The sequence below is a fragment of the Nanorana parkeri genome, unplaced genomic scaffold (genome assembly GCF_000935625.1).
Source record: "Nanorana parkeri isolate BGI_ZX_2015 unplaced genomic scaffold, ASM93562v1 scaffold1079, whole genome shotgun sequence".
Classification (NCBI taxonomy): Eukaryota; Metazoa; Chordata; class Amphibia; order Anura; family Dicroglossidae; genus Nanorana; species Nanorana parkeri.
In genome coordinates, this window is record NW_017307347.1 from 140,863 (window position 1) to 157,473 (window position 16,611).

The 16,611-nt window shown below is 44.1% G+C and overlaps 1 protein-coding gene across 1 annotated transcript in view; it reads left to right on the forward strand.

Annotated features, from left to right (window-relative positions):
* Positions 1–16,611, forward strand: part of ADRA1D (adrenoceptor alpha 1D) — a 127,006-nt gene that overhangs the window by 28,577 nt on the left and 81,818 nt on the right. The window lies entirely within an intron of this gene.

Genomic DNA, 16,611 nt, shown 5'->3' on the forward strand with positions numbered 1-16,611 from the left:
CAGCTTGGGAGTTTTCACTTGAAATGTCAAGGTATGTCCAGTACTTCCAACTTACTCCAGAGTCGCTATATCGAGAGCTCTGAAAACTCTTCTACCACCGACATACACCGGTTGCTACACACTTTGCATTGTTTGAAGTTGAGTGGTTGACCCCATTAAAGTCTGAAGGGCCAGTTACTTCAATCCAAAAGATGCCCCATGGCTTGAAGATCTTGATTATTGGTTAATGGCCAGAAGGTAAGTATTAAGGACAGAGTTACAGTTACCTTTCTCAGTGTCTTTATTCAACCCATCATGAAATCCTTTTTTTAGTAGATATAGACCCTGACTATATGAACTTTAGTTTAGTACAGCAATGTGTATCATAAACAATTGCCATGTTTAATGGCACTTCTCCAGAGTTGGCTGCTTGGTATTTCTCAAAGCAAATTTCCAATTGGTGACAATAAAGAACCGTATCTGCTTAACAACTGTGGTCTCCATCAGCAGTCCGTGTGACAGGACAACAGCAGGGTCATATCTAAACATAAGGTAAAAGAAGGGACAACACACTTACCTCTCTAGCGGCCCATGTGTTGAAAAGCAGGAGCTCGCGGTCATGTGCCCCCTGGGGTTGGTATCCCAGGGGCGCTGAAAAAACACAGTGGGATTGGGAACCCTACTGTGTGGCAGCGGCACAAGGTCATGTCACCTAAACATGCCTCCTAGGCAGGCCTTATTGCTAGTCTGAAAAATGTGTTACACCGGCCGCAAAGCCTGCCATGTTCTTCACTTGGCACTTTTTATTTATTTATTGTGCATTTTGCACGGTGTACTTATTTTTACTTATTTTTCACTCCACAGATGATGGAGGGTGCAGGTAATCCTGGCCTGATGTTGAGGGGGGAGCCTTAACGGTTCTTTTTCCTTCCCCTACTCGGGGGTCTCTCTTCAGAAAAGCCCCTACCAAATACTTGGTGGACTGGCTTTGGCTGGTCTCGAAGGATCAGGGTCTGTCTGCTTTGTCCCTGTCAGGAGCCTTGTGCACTGGGAGAAGGGGGGGTCAAGGCATATTCCTTTTTTGGAAGAGGACCAAGCACCCTTGTGCACTTTTTTGTGTGCTATGATTTCACGGTTGACTTTTTTTGATTACAGCGTTTTTTAAATGATGCATGCACCACAGAGCTTCAAACATTTTTTTTTTAAATGTGTTGAAATGCCCCTGTTTCACTGCTCCCTGGCTGCTGCAGTGGGTGGGTCAATCCCTGCTGCCCCACCACACATGGGTTTCAACCTCCTGGCTTGTATGTCCTGTTGTGTGAAATGCATACTGTAGCTCAAAAGTGGCGGCCTTTCAACATTGGAAAGGTAAGCGTAATGCCTTCCCTTTTACAGGTTGCTGTAACTTTTAACTATCCAAAAATAAAACTGGGGTTGGATATGTCACAGTATGACGTAGACAACCTCTTTAAAGACCAACAAAATGAGAATAATTGTGTTTTTGTTGTTCGTCATTGATAAAACCAGAGTTCCCTGAGGTCAGCCCGGTAGGGAATCATTATCCCTATCATTTTCCCTCTATATACACTATGATTTACAGCCAATTACATCCACTTTACTTTACAGCTACTTCAGTGTAAAACAGATTAATTAGCTATTAGATTTGCAGCGTGTATTGGGACTTCTCTGCTTGCAGTGCTGTCAGCTGCCCTCCAGTCAAGGCCTTCTGTCTCCATTAACAGATCAATACTCCAACCACATGCCTTGTCTCCCTGATCCAATATTCTGTCTCATGGTGGTGATTAGGGATTTATCACAGACCACAGGCCTTGATCCTGTATACGTCAGCCTTGAGCTATACAGAGTACACATCACACGTTGTTTACTGGAGTATATATCCCATTGTTACTGTTATCTTAACGATCGTGTTAAGGCAACGCAAATATATATATAGAAAGCCATCTGACCTGCCTACGCAAACTTCTTTGTAACTTATAACATCTATAATTGCCCTAAAATATTTACATCTGCCTATAACTGATTTTTTGAAGTATCTTTTCTCTCATGGTCCTACCTATAGTGGAAATTCAGGCAAAACCTTTCTTTTTAGTTTTGGAGTAAGAAAAGATTGGAAGCGTTCCTCTTTTGTATATTGCCGTTTCTGCCTTTGTAGGGAATATTGTCATCCTGCCATCAGAACAGGACATGGGGGGAAGTTATACCCAGTGGACCCAAACACAGAGAACTAATATCCTGGCACAGAGTATAACTCGGGGGTGGGCAACTCTGGCCCCCCAGCTGTAATTTAACTATAAATACCAACATGCCTCTGCCTCTAGTAATCATGCCTGTAGCTGTCAGTCTTGCAATGCCTCATGGGACTTGTACTTCCACAACAGCTGGAGGGCCGGAGTTGCCCATCTCTGGTCTAATTGTTCCATCCTCTATAGAAAGAAAAACTGGTTTTATTCCTGCTTGTGACACCCACTGGAGAGATCCCCCATTACATCCCATCCTGGGGACAGTGACTTCCACACTCTATCCAAATCTTTAGAAAATAAAGACATTTTTGGTAACCACTGAGTGATATTGAGAAACTCATTGTTTCTGATCTTAAAACTTAACTCTTGCACAATCTCTTTTTATTTTTAAATTTTAATAGAGGGGATAAAGGGTTCTACAGTATGTCTGTCAGGTTTTCTTTGCTGGACTGGATTAGGGGCATTTTCCCTCACTGTCTCTCCTTGTGACACCAGGATAAAAAAAATCAGGCGAATGGAGTTTATCGTAACTGGTGGGTGGTAATATAAAACAAACATTTCAGAGACCCTTCACACTACTAAAACATGTGTTGATTGCTGTGTTTCTATTGGAGAGATTTTCCATCATTTCATGTCCCCCACCATCTCCATATACCTAACTTTCCTTCGCTCTCCTGCTGCTCTTTTTGGCCACTGGGATTGAAGAGAAGCATGGCAATCATTCCTCTTCCTCCCATATGACAGCACTTGTGCTTGGGCACTCAGGCAGCCAGGAGTCCTCATCTCTGTGATCTGGAGAAGATACAGGCCTTACTCTCTTTGCTGTGGATGAATAGAGAAGTGGGGAAATGCTGGGAAGGTAGGTATGTGCTGCTGGTGTGGCCACCATTACTGCATGGGCACAGTACTTTAAGGCCAGGTTCACACCTGCGAGATCCGTGCGCATCCGGAAATCGTGCACGATACCATGCGGATTGCCGTGCGGTCACTGAGTCGCCCACCACCACCGCCAATCACGCTGGGGGTGCCATTATTTTCTAATGGCACCTTAGTCGCATCTTGCGGATAGCGCGTTTTCCCGCCGCGATTCTGCCTGTGCAATCGAACGCGATCGCGGCTAAAACAGCCGTGTATCGCAAAAAAAGGTACATGTACCTTTTTCTGCGATTGCCGCACGGCTCTAAACCTATTGAAATCAATGGGGCCACGCGACAAACATTGTGTGCAGATTGCAACAAAAAATCTGCGCTTTTGGAAAGTAAACTAAAAATCAAATAGTGATCCTAAAGCTGCTATGAGAAGTGTTAAATGTGAAAGTGTAAAGTGTTGTCACAGCGCTAAAGGTTTGAGATAAATATAAAAATATGTAAATATATATGAATCAAAACATGGGTGACAACCCTGTGAATAAATATTCAAAGAAACCTACCAATATGAATATAAAGTACCAAAAAACAGGTGTCCATATAGGACTAAAAAAGTGCTGATGTGCAAACAATCAGAAGGAAAGCTACATTCCTCAATAAGATAAGTGAATAAATGTAACTGGATATCACAATGTAAAAACCATAAAACTAAGTATATCAAAGTGAACTATAAATATTATATAACCATTCAATAAAAATATTTCATAAATATGTGAAGAAGTGCAAAATAGCAGTGAAAACAGTGAAGCAAATGCACCAATCAAAATTGTATTGCAAATGAAAAATAAAAAAGGAGAAAAAATGAAAAAAATGTAAAGAATGAAAAAACACAAGTCCTTCCAAAGATTTCAGTCCGTGATGTGAACTAACAAAAAATGCACCAAAAAATATATATATACGAACAAAAATAAAATATATAAATAAATATGAAAAAAGATCGTTCTGGTGAGAGTTCCACAATTCTTCCTCACCCGATCTGAAGCCCCCCAAGCGGTTTATTCACTTATTGAGGAATGTAGCTTTCCTTCTGATTGTTTGCACATCAGCACTTTTTTAGTCCTATATGGACACCTGTTTTTTGGTACTTTATATTCATATTGGTAGGTTTCTTTGAATATTTATTCACAGGGTTGTCACCCATGTTTTGATTCATATATATTTACATATTTTTATATTTATCTCAAACCTTTAGCGCTGTGACAACACTTTACACTTAAACATTGTGTGCAACTGCACATGATCACGGGGTCTGGGGATGCATGTCCCAGATTGCCTAGGTCTGCACTGGTCCTTAGCCAAACTTTGAAATGTCAGATCTTCAGCAGACTGTAGAGGTTCTGGCATTTAACAGTTGAATGAAAGGGTAGGGTTTATTGTAGGAGCAGGTGAGGCTTAAAGTGACAATAAACTCAGAACTTTAATCTTAAAAATACATTATAGTACCTTAACTATTAACAAAAATGTATCTTATTTGTGTATCACTGGGTTGTAGATCTTCACATCATCTCTGAATTGGTGCTGACACCGTGGCTACTTTTGTTCCCCATGGTCCCTGTGTGTGTTGTAAAGTAGCCACCGCTCCAAGCTCACTCTGTGATGGACGACAATCTGATGTTTTGTTTACTGATTTGTATTGAGATTGTAGTCCATCACGGGAGTGAGCCTGGAGCGGTGTTTACTTCACAACACACACAGGGACCATGTGGAATAAAAGTAGTCACCCTCCAGAAGGAAGGACAGTGTCAGCACCAATTAAGAGATGATTTGAAGATCTACAGCCCAGTGATACACAAATAAGATACATTTTTGTTAATAATCAAAAGAGAACTATGGGGTAAACTTTTTTCCCATAGTTCTCTTTAGGGTCACGGGAAGACATATACTAACGCCCTCCCGAGACCAAAAGCTGAGTATATAGTGAGCTATTGCCCGCTATATGCTGAGAGTGCCGCAGCTGGGACGGATCCTGACAATACTGTCGAGATCCAACCAGCTGCCTGATTGACAGCGGGCTCTGCCTAGTTGTGCCCTCCCCCTCCCTGTCCATTCCTTCAGTCAGCGCTGGAGAGAGGAGGGGAATCCCTGCTTGGAGTGGTTACTGACAGACAGTCACTGCTCTCTGCAGGGAGATGATCGGGAAGTGAGCGAGCGACGGTATGTGCTCGCTCACTTCCTGATCTATAGAGTTGACATGTGGCAGTTTCAATGTCACACGTCGGCTCTAACTATGTGGATGAGTGTAAATCACTCACCTCATAGTTCTCCGTTAAGGTACTTGAATGCATTTTTAAGATTTAACTGAGTGTAGTGTCACTTTAAGTTTTTACAAATATTACGTTTTTGGACAGCTTTGATCTCTTACAAAACCTTAAAATAATTCAGCGTATATGATGGAGATCAGTTGGAGAGACACATGCGCGTGCCTAAAAAGATTCATCTTTCATACTACAAGTTTCTGACTATTGTGAGGCAATATTATGACAGCTGTTATTCTGCATGATTTTTGGCAAGTTAGAATCATTTCCTTTTGAAGTTGAATCTTAGAGATGAAACAATTGAATGTTTCCAAATTTGTAAAACAAGAGAATGATAGTGCCGTTAAGTTTCCCTTGGTTGGGAAGCTACAGAGCAAACAAATGCAATCCTACAAGCTCAGATCCAGCCTGTGAACTAGCTAGCACCTTCACCATACAAAAAGCCCAAATTTACTAACAGGGTTAATCACATAAGGGTGAAGAGTTTGGAGAAGGCAGGAGAAGTGACCAATCTAGGACAACATAGCTGAACTGGAAAAATTCTCCCAATTCAGCTCACTTTCTAGTTCAGCGATGTCCTAGATTGGTCACTTCTCCTGCCTTCTCCAAACTCTTCACCCTTTAGTACGGGGGTGGCAAACCTCTGGCCCCCCAGCTTTGGTGAAACTACAAATCCCATGAGGCATTGCAAGGTTCTCACAGACATGACTCTCAGACCAGATGCATCATGGGATTTGTAGTTTCACCACAGCTGGGGGGCCGGAGGTTCCCCCCCGTTGCTGTAGTTAATAACCCTGTAGATGTTGATATAGATGCCAGTTATCCTTATACTGTAGCTTTCCCACCTTTGTGGTGGTCAGTGATGTCATCCAGGATCCCCAGCCCTGTGTTCACATCACTGCAGCATTGGGGATCTGTAATCTATCAACGTGAGTATGGGGAGTTAAGATCATAGGTTGACGGGTCGTCATGACTGATACAGATCTTCACTGCTGAACGCTTTAATTGACGATGGATTTGCATCTTTACATTTTTGTGTATTGTGTTTTTTGTATTGTTTTTAAAGCACTTTTGTAAAGGTGTTTTGTGTTTCTTTACATTTCACTTTTGGGGAATGAGTAATAGGGGCACTAATGCACCCTTGTACTCATTCCCCTGGGAGGGCCTTGGGGGCCTTAATTATAGAGAAGGTTTCCAGAATCCTATAAGCCCCGCACAAACCTCAGCATCCTTTTTGTGGGTGATCAGGCATGGGGAAAAGGCCTCTGCCCCCTAGCACTGGCACAGGGTACCTTGCAAGAGGGGAGGCTTTAATTTTCTGGAATTGCTGTTCAAGAATTAGCAATTAAAGTCTATGCCCTCCTGTGGTTTACCTGCATTTTCTTGTGAATTTGACTTATATGGATGTTGAAAATTAGATCTTAACCCCTTCATGACTGAGGCCCTTTTTTCAATTTTTGCACCCATGTTATATTCCACATTTTAGGCCTGAAAATGACAGCTATGTAGAGTGGGATATGCAATGTCTGCATTGTATTTATGGATCTTTGTTTGCTTTTTTTAATTTAATAAACATTTTGAGAATCTAACTGCATTTTCTCATAGTATACAAGAGGCTCTTAAGAATCTTTAGTTCTGGGGCATGTTTACAATGTCATCAATAGTATCTGCGCTACCAGTAGTTCCCCTTGCAATCATTTTACAAGCCTAGGGATGATGTCACAAGGAATAATAACAAAAAAATTATGCTGGGACATGATCTAGAAGGGGAGAAGGGGGATTAGGGGGTACATTTGGGTAATGCTGGACATACACTTTAAATAGGAATGTTCTAAGCTGGTAATTTATGGCAACAAAATCATAATTCCCTCAAATGCAATCAGACCAATGGGATGCTCCCATTTACTTCAATCTATTACAGGTATTTATATAGCTCAGACAATTTACACAGCGCGTTACATAGAACACATTCACATCAGTCCCTACCCTCAAGGAGCTTACAATCTGAGGTCCCTATCACACATGCATACACACAGGGACAATTAACCATCCAGCATGTCTTTGGAGGAAATGGGAGAACATGCAAACTCCTTCAGATAATATCCTGAGCGGGATTCAAATCAGGGACCCCCAGTCCTGCAAGGCAGAAGTCCTAACCAGTAAGCCACTCCCATCAAGCATATCTGCACCAGAGAACAAAAATGTAATATATTGCTGCTTGCCTATCCTTAGATGTGGTAGCTGCAAATGTTTTGTTTTCAGTCTCTGTTTCCTTGATTTTCACTTGGTGATCCTGCCAGTAACACACTTATTTTCCTAGGGTGCTCACTCATTGTACTGTATCACTACTGAAGACCCCCCTTCTCCTCATCTCCATAACAAGGTGAAGGTGTTTTTCAGTCAACAGACATAGCTAGAAACAATGTAGCTAATAACTGTGCAGCACATGAAGTTAAAGGAGAACTATGAGGTGAGTGCTTTTCACTCATCCTCATAGTTCTAGCCGACCTGTGACAATGAGACTGTCACAGGTCGGCTCAGTAGATCGGGAGGTGAGCGAACACATACCGGCGTTTGCTCACCTCTCGATCCTGTCACTGCTCTCTGCCCTGACAGGGGAGCGGCTGGATTACCCCCTCCCCGCTCCGATCCTCCAGTGCTGACTGGCGGAACGGACGGGGGAAGGGGCCGGTACAGCTGGCTCTGCCTCTAGATAGGCAGAGCCAGCTGTCAGTCACGCAGCTGGGCGGATCCCGGCACGATTGTCGGGATCCGCTTCAGCTGCGGCGTCTCAGTATACCGTGAGCTACAGCCTGGGGTGACGGGAGGACGCTAGTTTGTGTCCTCCCGTTACCCTAAGGAGAACTATGGGGAAAAGCCTCAACCCCATAGTTCTCCTTTAAAAGAGAATTACAGCCAACCCTTTTTTGGGGTTTAGTCCTCTTATGGGTCCTAGGAGTACATTTACAAATGTACTCCTGTGACCCAAAGTCAGTATCTACCTTGCAATTTTTCTGACAGCTCAGAGGCGCGCTGCAGCCAGGAAAGATCGCAACAATATTGTCGGGATTCACACTGCTGCCTTACTGACAGCTGGCTTTGCCTCTCTAGAGCCTGAGCCAGCTGTTCCCGCCCACTCCCCGGTCTGTCCCTCCAATGAGCGCGGGAGGAACAGAGAGAGAGGAAGGGGAAATCCCTGTAGGGAGCGGTGACTGACAATCCCTAATCTCTGCATGGAGAAGTGTCATGATCTGGGGTCTGGGGCACTGTGGTGCGTGAGCTCCGAGTCTTGCAAAGCAAATTAGGGTCGCTGGCTGAGGTGATGTCTGGAATGCTGGTCACAGAAAGCTTGAGGACTAAGAGTCTGTGTGTTTTCAGGGATGCACTATAGGCACAGGATCTAAGAAGGGACAGGTCTCCTACAGAGCCTCTAATGGTGAGGATGATTGGCTGCTGGACACCTTCCAGATTGCGGCCCTCTAGTGCACCCGCACCGACTCACGGAACTGGATGCAGCACCGAGGCTCAGGACACAAATGCAGACAGGGCAAGGCCTGTACACATACCGCAGTACAGGATACAGAGTGACACGGGAGCAGGAGTCCAAACAACAATGGGAAGGGAACACAAAGAGACAACAGAAAGACAGCATAACACGGATATCCGGAGACAGAAGAGCGAGGCTGCAGGGACAATCAGCCACACAGGAGGAAAACGAACTCACAGGGAGCACAATGACAGGAGACACAAGAAACAAAGCAGGTAAATAGTAATCCGGAGGAATCCAAGGCAACAATAGCACACAGTGTCTGGCTAAGTGAAACGACACGTTGGTCGAAACCTGAGATCCGAGCGAGCAGAAGATTAAGGGCCCATTCACACCACATCCAGATCATTTCCAGACCACACCAGATTTTTTCCGGACCCAAAATGCATCTCAATGTATCCCTTTGCTATTCCTGGCCTTTGCTTACACCAGTGCAGTCCGTCCCAGACCAGACCAGAAAAATACTGCTGGTCTCATTTTGTCTGGTCTGGAATGCTATGGAACTGCGGGCATGTTCACACCATTTTCCGGATCAGATCTGGTCCAGAAAATGGTGTGAACCTGCCTTTAACACAGAGGTTCAGATCTGATTGGCAGGAAGCCGAGCACTTGGGGCAGGAGGCAAAACCCGGCAGCGGATCATGGCACAGGGAACCGTGACAAGAAGGCCATGGGCTGAGCGATCACGAACCACTGATTGCTCAGTTCTTGATCTATAGAGCCGGCATGTGACACCTGCAGTGTGACATGTCGGCTCTAAGTATTGGGAAGAGTATATTTTACTCTCCCAATACTTCTCCTTTAACAGCTGACAAGATTTTTGGCAGTTCTTTTGTTGCACTTATGAAAAGATATAACAAAATACTTTCAACAGAAAACTTAACAGATAAAAGGGACTAAACATGAGATGCTGCTTGTAGGGTGTACATAGCCTTTAAGGATATCACATAAGGCAGTGGGGAGAACATCGGTGACTCAATTAGCAGCAACAATGGATCCCAGCCATGCACAGAGAGTTCACAGAGGGGGAGTGTGGGAGAAGAGGATCTTAGAGGGGCAAAGAAGACATTTTTAGAATCACGCCAATAAAAAAAGACTAAAGCCTCGTGAATTCACCAGGCGTATCTTTATTGGCCAAACTGTTAGATGCGATGTCCCACATATCTGTTTCATCCTTGTATAAATAATCATCTAAATGCTTCGCCGTCTCTGCCGGTGTTTAATTACTTTCATTTTACTCCTTTTTATCCATTATTAATTAAACTGTCATTATTACGAAGAGGAAGAAAGTTTACAGACTGGAAGCAAATCACTGTTTATATATGTGTGATTGGCCCGGGGAGGCAGTCCTGGGACAATGCGTAACGTACTTTCTGGAATCCTCCAACGCTGTAATTAGTGGCTGACCCACATAGGACGGGGACGAGCTGTGAATACAGAGAGCTGTGCTCTGGGTGGCAGGCACGCAGGCAGGCGGCCTCATTGGTATGTTACTGGAGGTTTATGTGACAATCGGCTGCCTTTCCTCTGGTTTCCCAGCTTCATTACTGGCAACTGTTCATTGGGGGCTTTTAAAGGGGAGAAAGTTGTGATTCCTTTTTCCGTAATGTATGTGCCCTCCTATGGTCTTACTGCATTTTCTCATAGTGTGGAAGAGGTTTTTTTTTAGCCTTGACCCATATAAAAGTCTCTGTTGAAAAATAAGGGCTGCTTTAAGCAGTCTTAATGGCCACAGGTTGCAAACAGTCCCTGTTTCTTCCATGTCCTCCATGCTATATGCCTGTTTTACCCTAAAGGGTAAGAATACATTTTTTTCCCTGTAGTATTTCCTCTATACAGTTACTTCTCTGACCACTGCTCACTTTTAATTTGGATGAGTCATCAGTGAGGGAAACCATTTGAGTGGTGTTACACTTATATACTCACCTGAGCCTTGGAGATGGCTGACTGCTAGACCGGTCGCTACAGCCTCTCTCCCCCTCCGCTTTGGTGGTCTAAGGTCCTGTGAGTAGTCTCACATGCAACACAGTGTATTATACGTAAGGACACCGGGGGACATTACATCGCTGGTCTAGCAGCCGGACGGTTCTCAGGTTCAAGTGGGTATATCTTTGTTATTTTCATCACCAGACCAAAACAAGAACTTAACCCTTGCAGTGAGGGGGTAGCCCCACTGCAGAGGTTAAGATTATTTCTGCTTGGAGTTCTTCTGTAAGCAATCCACACAAATGCCGTATATAAAAGGTAATGGATGGGCTGCACACACTTAGGGATCCATTTATAATCTGTCTGCAGGGCCCTTTGCACTGAGAACATCTGTAAATGTTTGTTCTGTGTGGATAAATATCAAAAGGAATGTTCTTTTGTTTTTTGGGTGGTTTTACTAGGCACCATTTTCAAATGTTTTTTTTTTCTATGTAATACCACATTATGGCCACTAAGAAGTGCTAAGGAGCATAGAAAAAAAGGTATTTATCTTCTTTGCTCATCGGTGCAATCTAATGGCCATCATGTGGTATTACATAAAAAATCTGATAATACATTGCCTGTAATAAAAATGAAAAAACATTAATTTTGGCACAAATCCACACAGAATTGATGTTAGAAGATATTCACAGGGTGAATGGCCCCGCAAATTTTATATAACTAGACCACATAGAATGGTGCTGGACGTCATGTCCTCCTTTTAAAGCAAAGGGGGTAGATGTGTTATAAAAATGTCAATGTGTTAAAAAGTGTCAAAATGTATTTCCCTTTTGGGGGGGGAATACAGAAAAGGGAGATTTTGCCCCATAGCAGATTACTTGTCTCCATAGTTGAACTGGATGGACCTGTGTATTTATTCAACCTTACCAACCATTTAACTAAGTAACTATAGATTCCTATGAAATCCAGCAATCCTGTATCATATACCCTTCAGGCTTTTGTTTTAGAACCAAAGCCATCCCTGTAATGAGGAAGCCAGATCTCACTGATTGCCGGGAGTTGCGCAGGACGCTCTGGCTGGCATCCTGCTGATCTTTTGGCAACCAGTGATGTCAGTGAGCTGGGCAGGACGCCTCACAGAGCCGCTGACAGCTAACTCCCCCAAACCCATGAAACGACCATTCGCTGATAAGACTTCCAGCCCCGGAACGACCATTTGCTGATAGGACCGCCCCAGAAGGACCATACACTGGCATTATCATCTTAACCCCACTCCCAATCTTGCTCTCCTTGTTGCAAGTGTCAAATAGTGTAGGGACAGCCCTGTATAGCACTATATGGAAAAGTGACTCAAGTGGCTCAGATGAAGCTCTTAACATAGCACAGCCTTGACAGGATGATGGATCCCCCTACTGGGGTCTTAGAGAGCAGGTATGACTTGGGAGAAGATTAAATCCTGCACCCTCCCACCTAAAATGGACAGATCCATGTTGGATGGAGTGCTTTAGTAACCAGTTGCATGTAAAGATTTCAGCAGCGTAGCATTTTAAACCTTTACCCGTTTTTTTTAATCAGATTAGATTTAGATGGTTATTCACTCAGCTGCCCAAGGCAGCTGAGTGAATAACCCGGCCGAAGTGAAGTAAGACGAACAATGTTCGCTCAGCTATTCATTCCGTACATCGGCTGCCTTCGGCTGCCCTCCTGTCAGCCAAACATGTTCAGCTGAGCCGAAGTGCAGAAGGACTTCAACTCAGCCGATCCAACATCTAGGATCAGCTGAGGCGAAGCTCCGGCAGCTCACTCGCTGCCGTTCGCCCCTATTCACATAGAGGCCGAACGGCAGTGAGTGAATAGCCGAATGCCGCCGAGCGACATTCATCTCGGCTATTCTGCTCAGTACTTTCGTGGTACTGAGCAGAATAGTAAATCAATGAAAATAGTCGGGGGAAAAAAAGATTGACAAAATTAAAAAAAATTAAATAAATAGTAAAATTTCAACATAAATAAAGATTTCTAAAAAAAATACAAAAAACATACAAAAAACAATTGGGCGGAGCTAGCAGTGACAGAAAGCTCTGCCCAACTGTTTCCTATTGGCTGGCACCTGCTAGAGTCTTCCAGCAGCTCCCGGCCAATGAATAACAACTGGGCGGAGGCACCCATGATGTCAGTTGTTATTGTTTAATGACAGTTCAGCGTCCCCAGGTCATTTGGGGACACTGATCTTTCAGTACAACTGGGTGGAGCCAGCCGTGAGAGCCAGCCCCGCTTCGGCTGACACTTCGGCTCAGTCAAGCTGAAGCAAACGCCTTCGGCTCGGCTGCTGTACAAGCTATTGTGAATAGCCTATACAGCAGCCCTTGAAATTCGACTGAACCGAATGGCTCCGGCGGCCGCAGAGAGCCAAAGGATCAGTCGAAGCTACGGCTGGATCCTTCAGCTCCTTTGTGAATAACCCCCTTAGACTTTTATGACATAAAAAAAGAAGGGGAATACTACAATTATAAACATTCATTCTAACAGTGTCGGGATGGCAGAGTAAATTCAGTCTAATTAATTAAACATAGTTTCTTTTGTGTTAAAAAATAATGTGCAGCATACGTAACTAATTGGCCTCGGTTCTCTGAATTGACAAATCTGACACGACTAAGACGAGAACCTAATTAGTTAAGAAGGACGTGCAACCTTTTAGTCAAGTCAGGGTGGTCACAAATGGTACAATAATGCTATAATCACATTGTTCCTTGACCCTCGAGAGGTTGAAGGAATTCATTAGCACACAGGGAGGTTTTTCTACTTGTAATAAGCTCACTGTGAGTGGTCCCCGTTCTGAATGAAACATCAAAGTACAGCATGTACACTCCTGTCACCTACTGGAGAGGTTGGTCTAGATGCTGGGCATAGGCAAACCCGGGACTTCCAGCTGTGGTGCAATTTCAAATCCTATTAGGCATTGCAAGACTCTGACCGCCACAGGCATGACTCCCAGAGGCAGATGCATGATGGGAAGTATAGATAAACTACAGCTGGATGGCTGGAGTTTGCCTACACTTGCTCTATACTGTGGTTCTTCAATCAAGAATAAGATCTCTGCAAGTAAGTAAAGGACCATACATACAGCGTGGGTACGGTCAGTCCTGGCACTCAATACTCAATTTTTCAATCAGGAAGATGTCCCCGTAAATGCACCCATACTAAATAAAGGACCGATACACAGTGTGTGTAACACTTTCACTTTTGGGTATGATTGGTCCTGATGCTCTACAGTTCTGTCCATCAAACCGGAAAGGGGTCCCACCAAGTAGGTCCCTTTTGGAGGGGCAAGGACAAAACTAAAGAGTGTGCACCACTATTAACTTTCAGAATGGTTAGTCCTGGAATTCTATACTTTGATCCTTTAGTTGGGATGAGGTCCCTATGGTAGAACCCATCCTGAGTAAAGGACAAAAGTACCATGTATGTTCCACTGTCACTTTTGGGTGAAGTGGATCCTGGCACTCTGATGACACTGGAGGTTGTGTGGAGCTGTGTTTCTACCTGTCATTCTTGGAAGGATGATTGGAAATATAAATTGGAAATATAAAGTTTTCTGATAGACTTTGACTGAAAGCTGCTATTTTTTAGAGTTACATTCATCCATTTACGTAGTTGACCTGACTCTTGGTTGGCCATCTGGCCTACACTGTTTATTACAGGACAACCCTACTGCTTTCTTCATCAATTACCCTTCCATTGTCCCTCTTCCCTCCCAATATAGCTACTAGGGATCAACCGATTATTATGGCCGATAATCACATGGAGGGGAGTTTATCAAAACTGGAGCAATCAAAATCTGGAGCAGCTGTGCATTGCAACCAATCAGCTTCTCCTTTTCATTTTCAAATCTTAACTGAACAAACTGAAGAAAGAAGCTGATTGGTCGCCATGCACAGCTGCTCCAATTTTTGTCTGCTCCAGTTTTGATGAATTCCCCTCAATGAGTACAACAATCAGCATCGGTATTCATCTGACCCATATTGCCAATATTCAAGGGAGAGCGGCCAGTGTCCGTTAGCAGCTGGTCCCCAGCCTGTGTCCTGTGCGCTGCCACCTCTGCAGAGTGATCTCCTCGCCTGTCACATAATTCTTGCAGGCATGGAGGAGAAGGAGACAGAGGCAGAGACAGACAGAGCACAGCCAGTCAGCCAGACACAAGGTGAAGCTGAACAAGCTAAATAATTAAGAATCAAAATGTATATGTAATATTTGGACTCTGCAAATGAAAGTAAAAAAAGTACACGGCAAGTTTTATTAAAGATAAGAGAATTGTTATTCCCTAATCCCTTCTACACTAGCCTAGTAGTCCTCCTTGGTGACCTCACAGGCATGCATGGACTTGTGTACCTCCAGAGACCACAAGTATACTAGGACCTGCAGTCCAAGGGTGACCACACACATACATGCTTGAACTTGTAGTCCCTTGTGATCTTACAGGCACACTGGGACTAGAAGTCCCCAGGTAACCTCACAGACATGCTGGGACTCGTGGTCCTCTGAAAACCACAAGTATGCAGGGAGTAGGACCTGCCCCAGTATACTTGTGGTCTCCCGAGGAACACAAGTCCCAGCATGCCTGTGAGCAGGGACAGATCGTCTGCAGTCTTACTCAGGAGTGTCCCGAGGAGTGGAGACCGGGTGACACCCCGCCGTGACATCATCGCGCATGCACTTGACATAACCACGCGCGTGCACACGTGGTTATGACAGACAAAATGACTGTCAGTAATTTTGGTGTCACCCCTCCAATGGTGTCACCTGGATACGGGCCACACCCCGCTTGTGACGCCACTGGACCTATTACAAGTGATCTTGGCGACACCGCTGAGATCACTTGTAAAGAAACAAGTGACTTCCTCACACTACATTTAGTCCTGCTTGCCCAAAGCAGGGCTAAATGTAGAAAACAACTTACCACCCGGCGCCCAGAACTTCATGTCCTGGGTGTCGGAAGATTCCACACCATTGCCGCCCCTCTGCTCCCTGCCGCCCCGAGGCCGGCCCTCGGTGGCTTTGTGGCGAATCCGGCCCTGCCTGTGAGGTCCCCAGGGGCTACTGGTCCAAGCATGCCTGTGTGGTGACCAGGGTCTGCATGCCCTAGTATAGTTAAAAATTGATTTTTCACAACTTTAAATGTACAGAAAATTGGCACCTGAAATGTGGCTCGAATATCGGTATCAGCCCTGGAAAAATTATATCTGTCGATCCCTAATAGCTACCTTCCCCTGGTGCAAACTATCTCACACCTACTGTATCTTCTTCCTGATTCCATTTCTTTGAATTTATTCGATGTGATAGATAAAGGACAGAGAAATGTCAGGTAGGTGGGATGTGTCAAAATTGACAACATAGTCCAATTTTCAGTTGAGTCGTCTCTATGGAAATAACCAAAAGTGAAATGGAAAATAGAACTTGCATCAAACCGAGGAAGACAATTTAATTTAAAAAAAAGTGACAGTCCTTTAAACGTGGAGCTGGCAGAAGGAATGTTTAAATGTTAACATTAAAGATTTAAGCTGTACTGACGGCACTGTATTAATTTAGCTGCCATGACTCAGTCCAGATAGTTCTATCATGAGTTACAGCTTTTGAAAGATTTCAGGAGATTTTGTCAAAGTTCTTCAGCACTAGTAGGATTCATCTAAGGGGATAAAGTGTGTATGTTCACGTGCAATGTA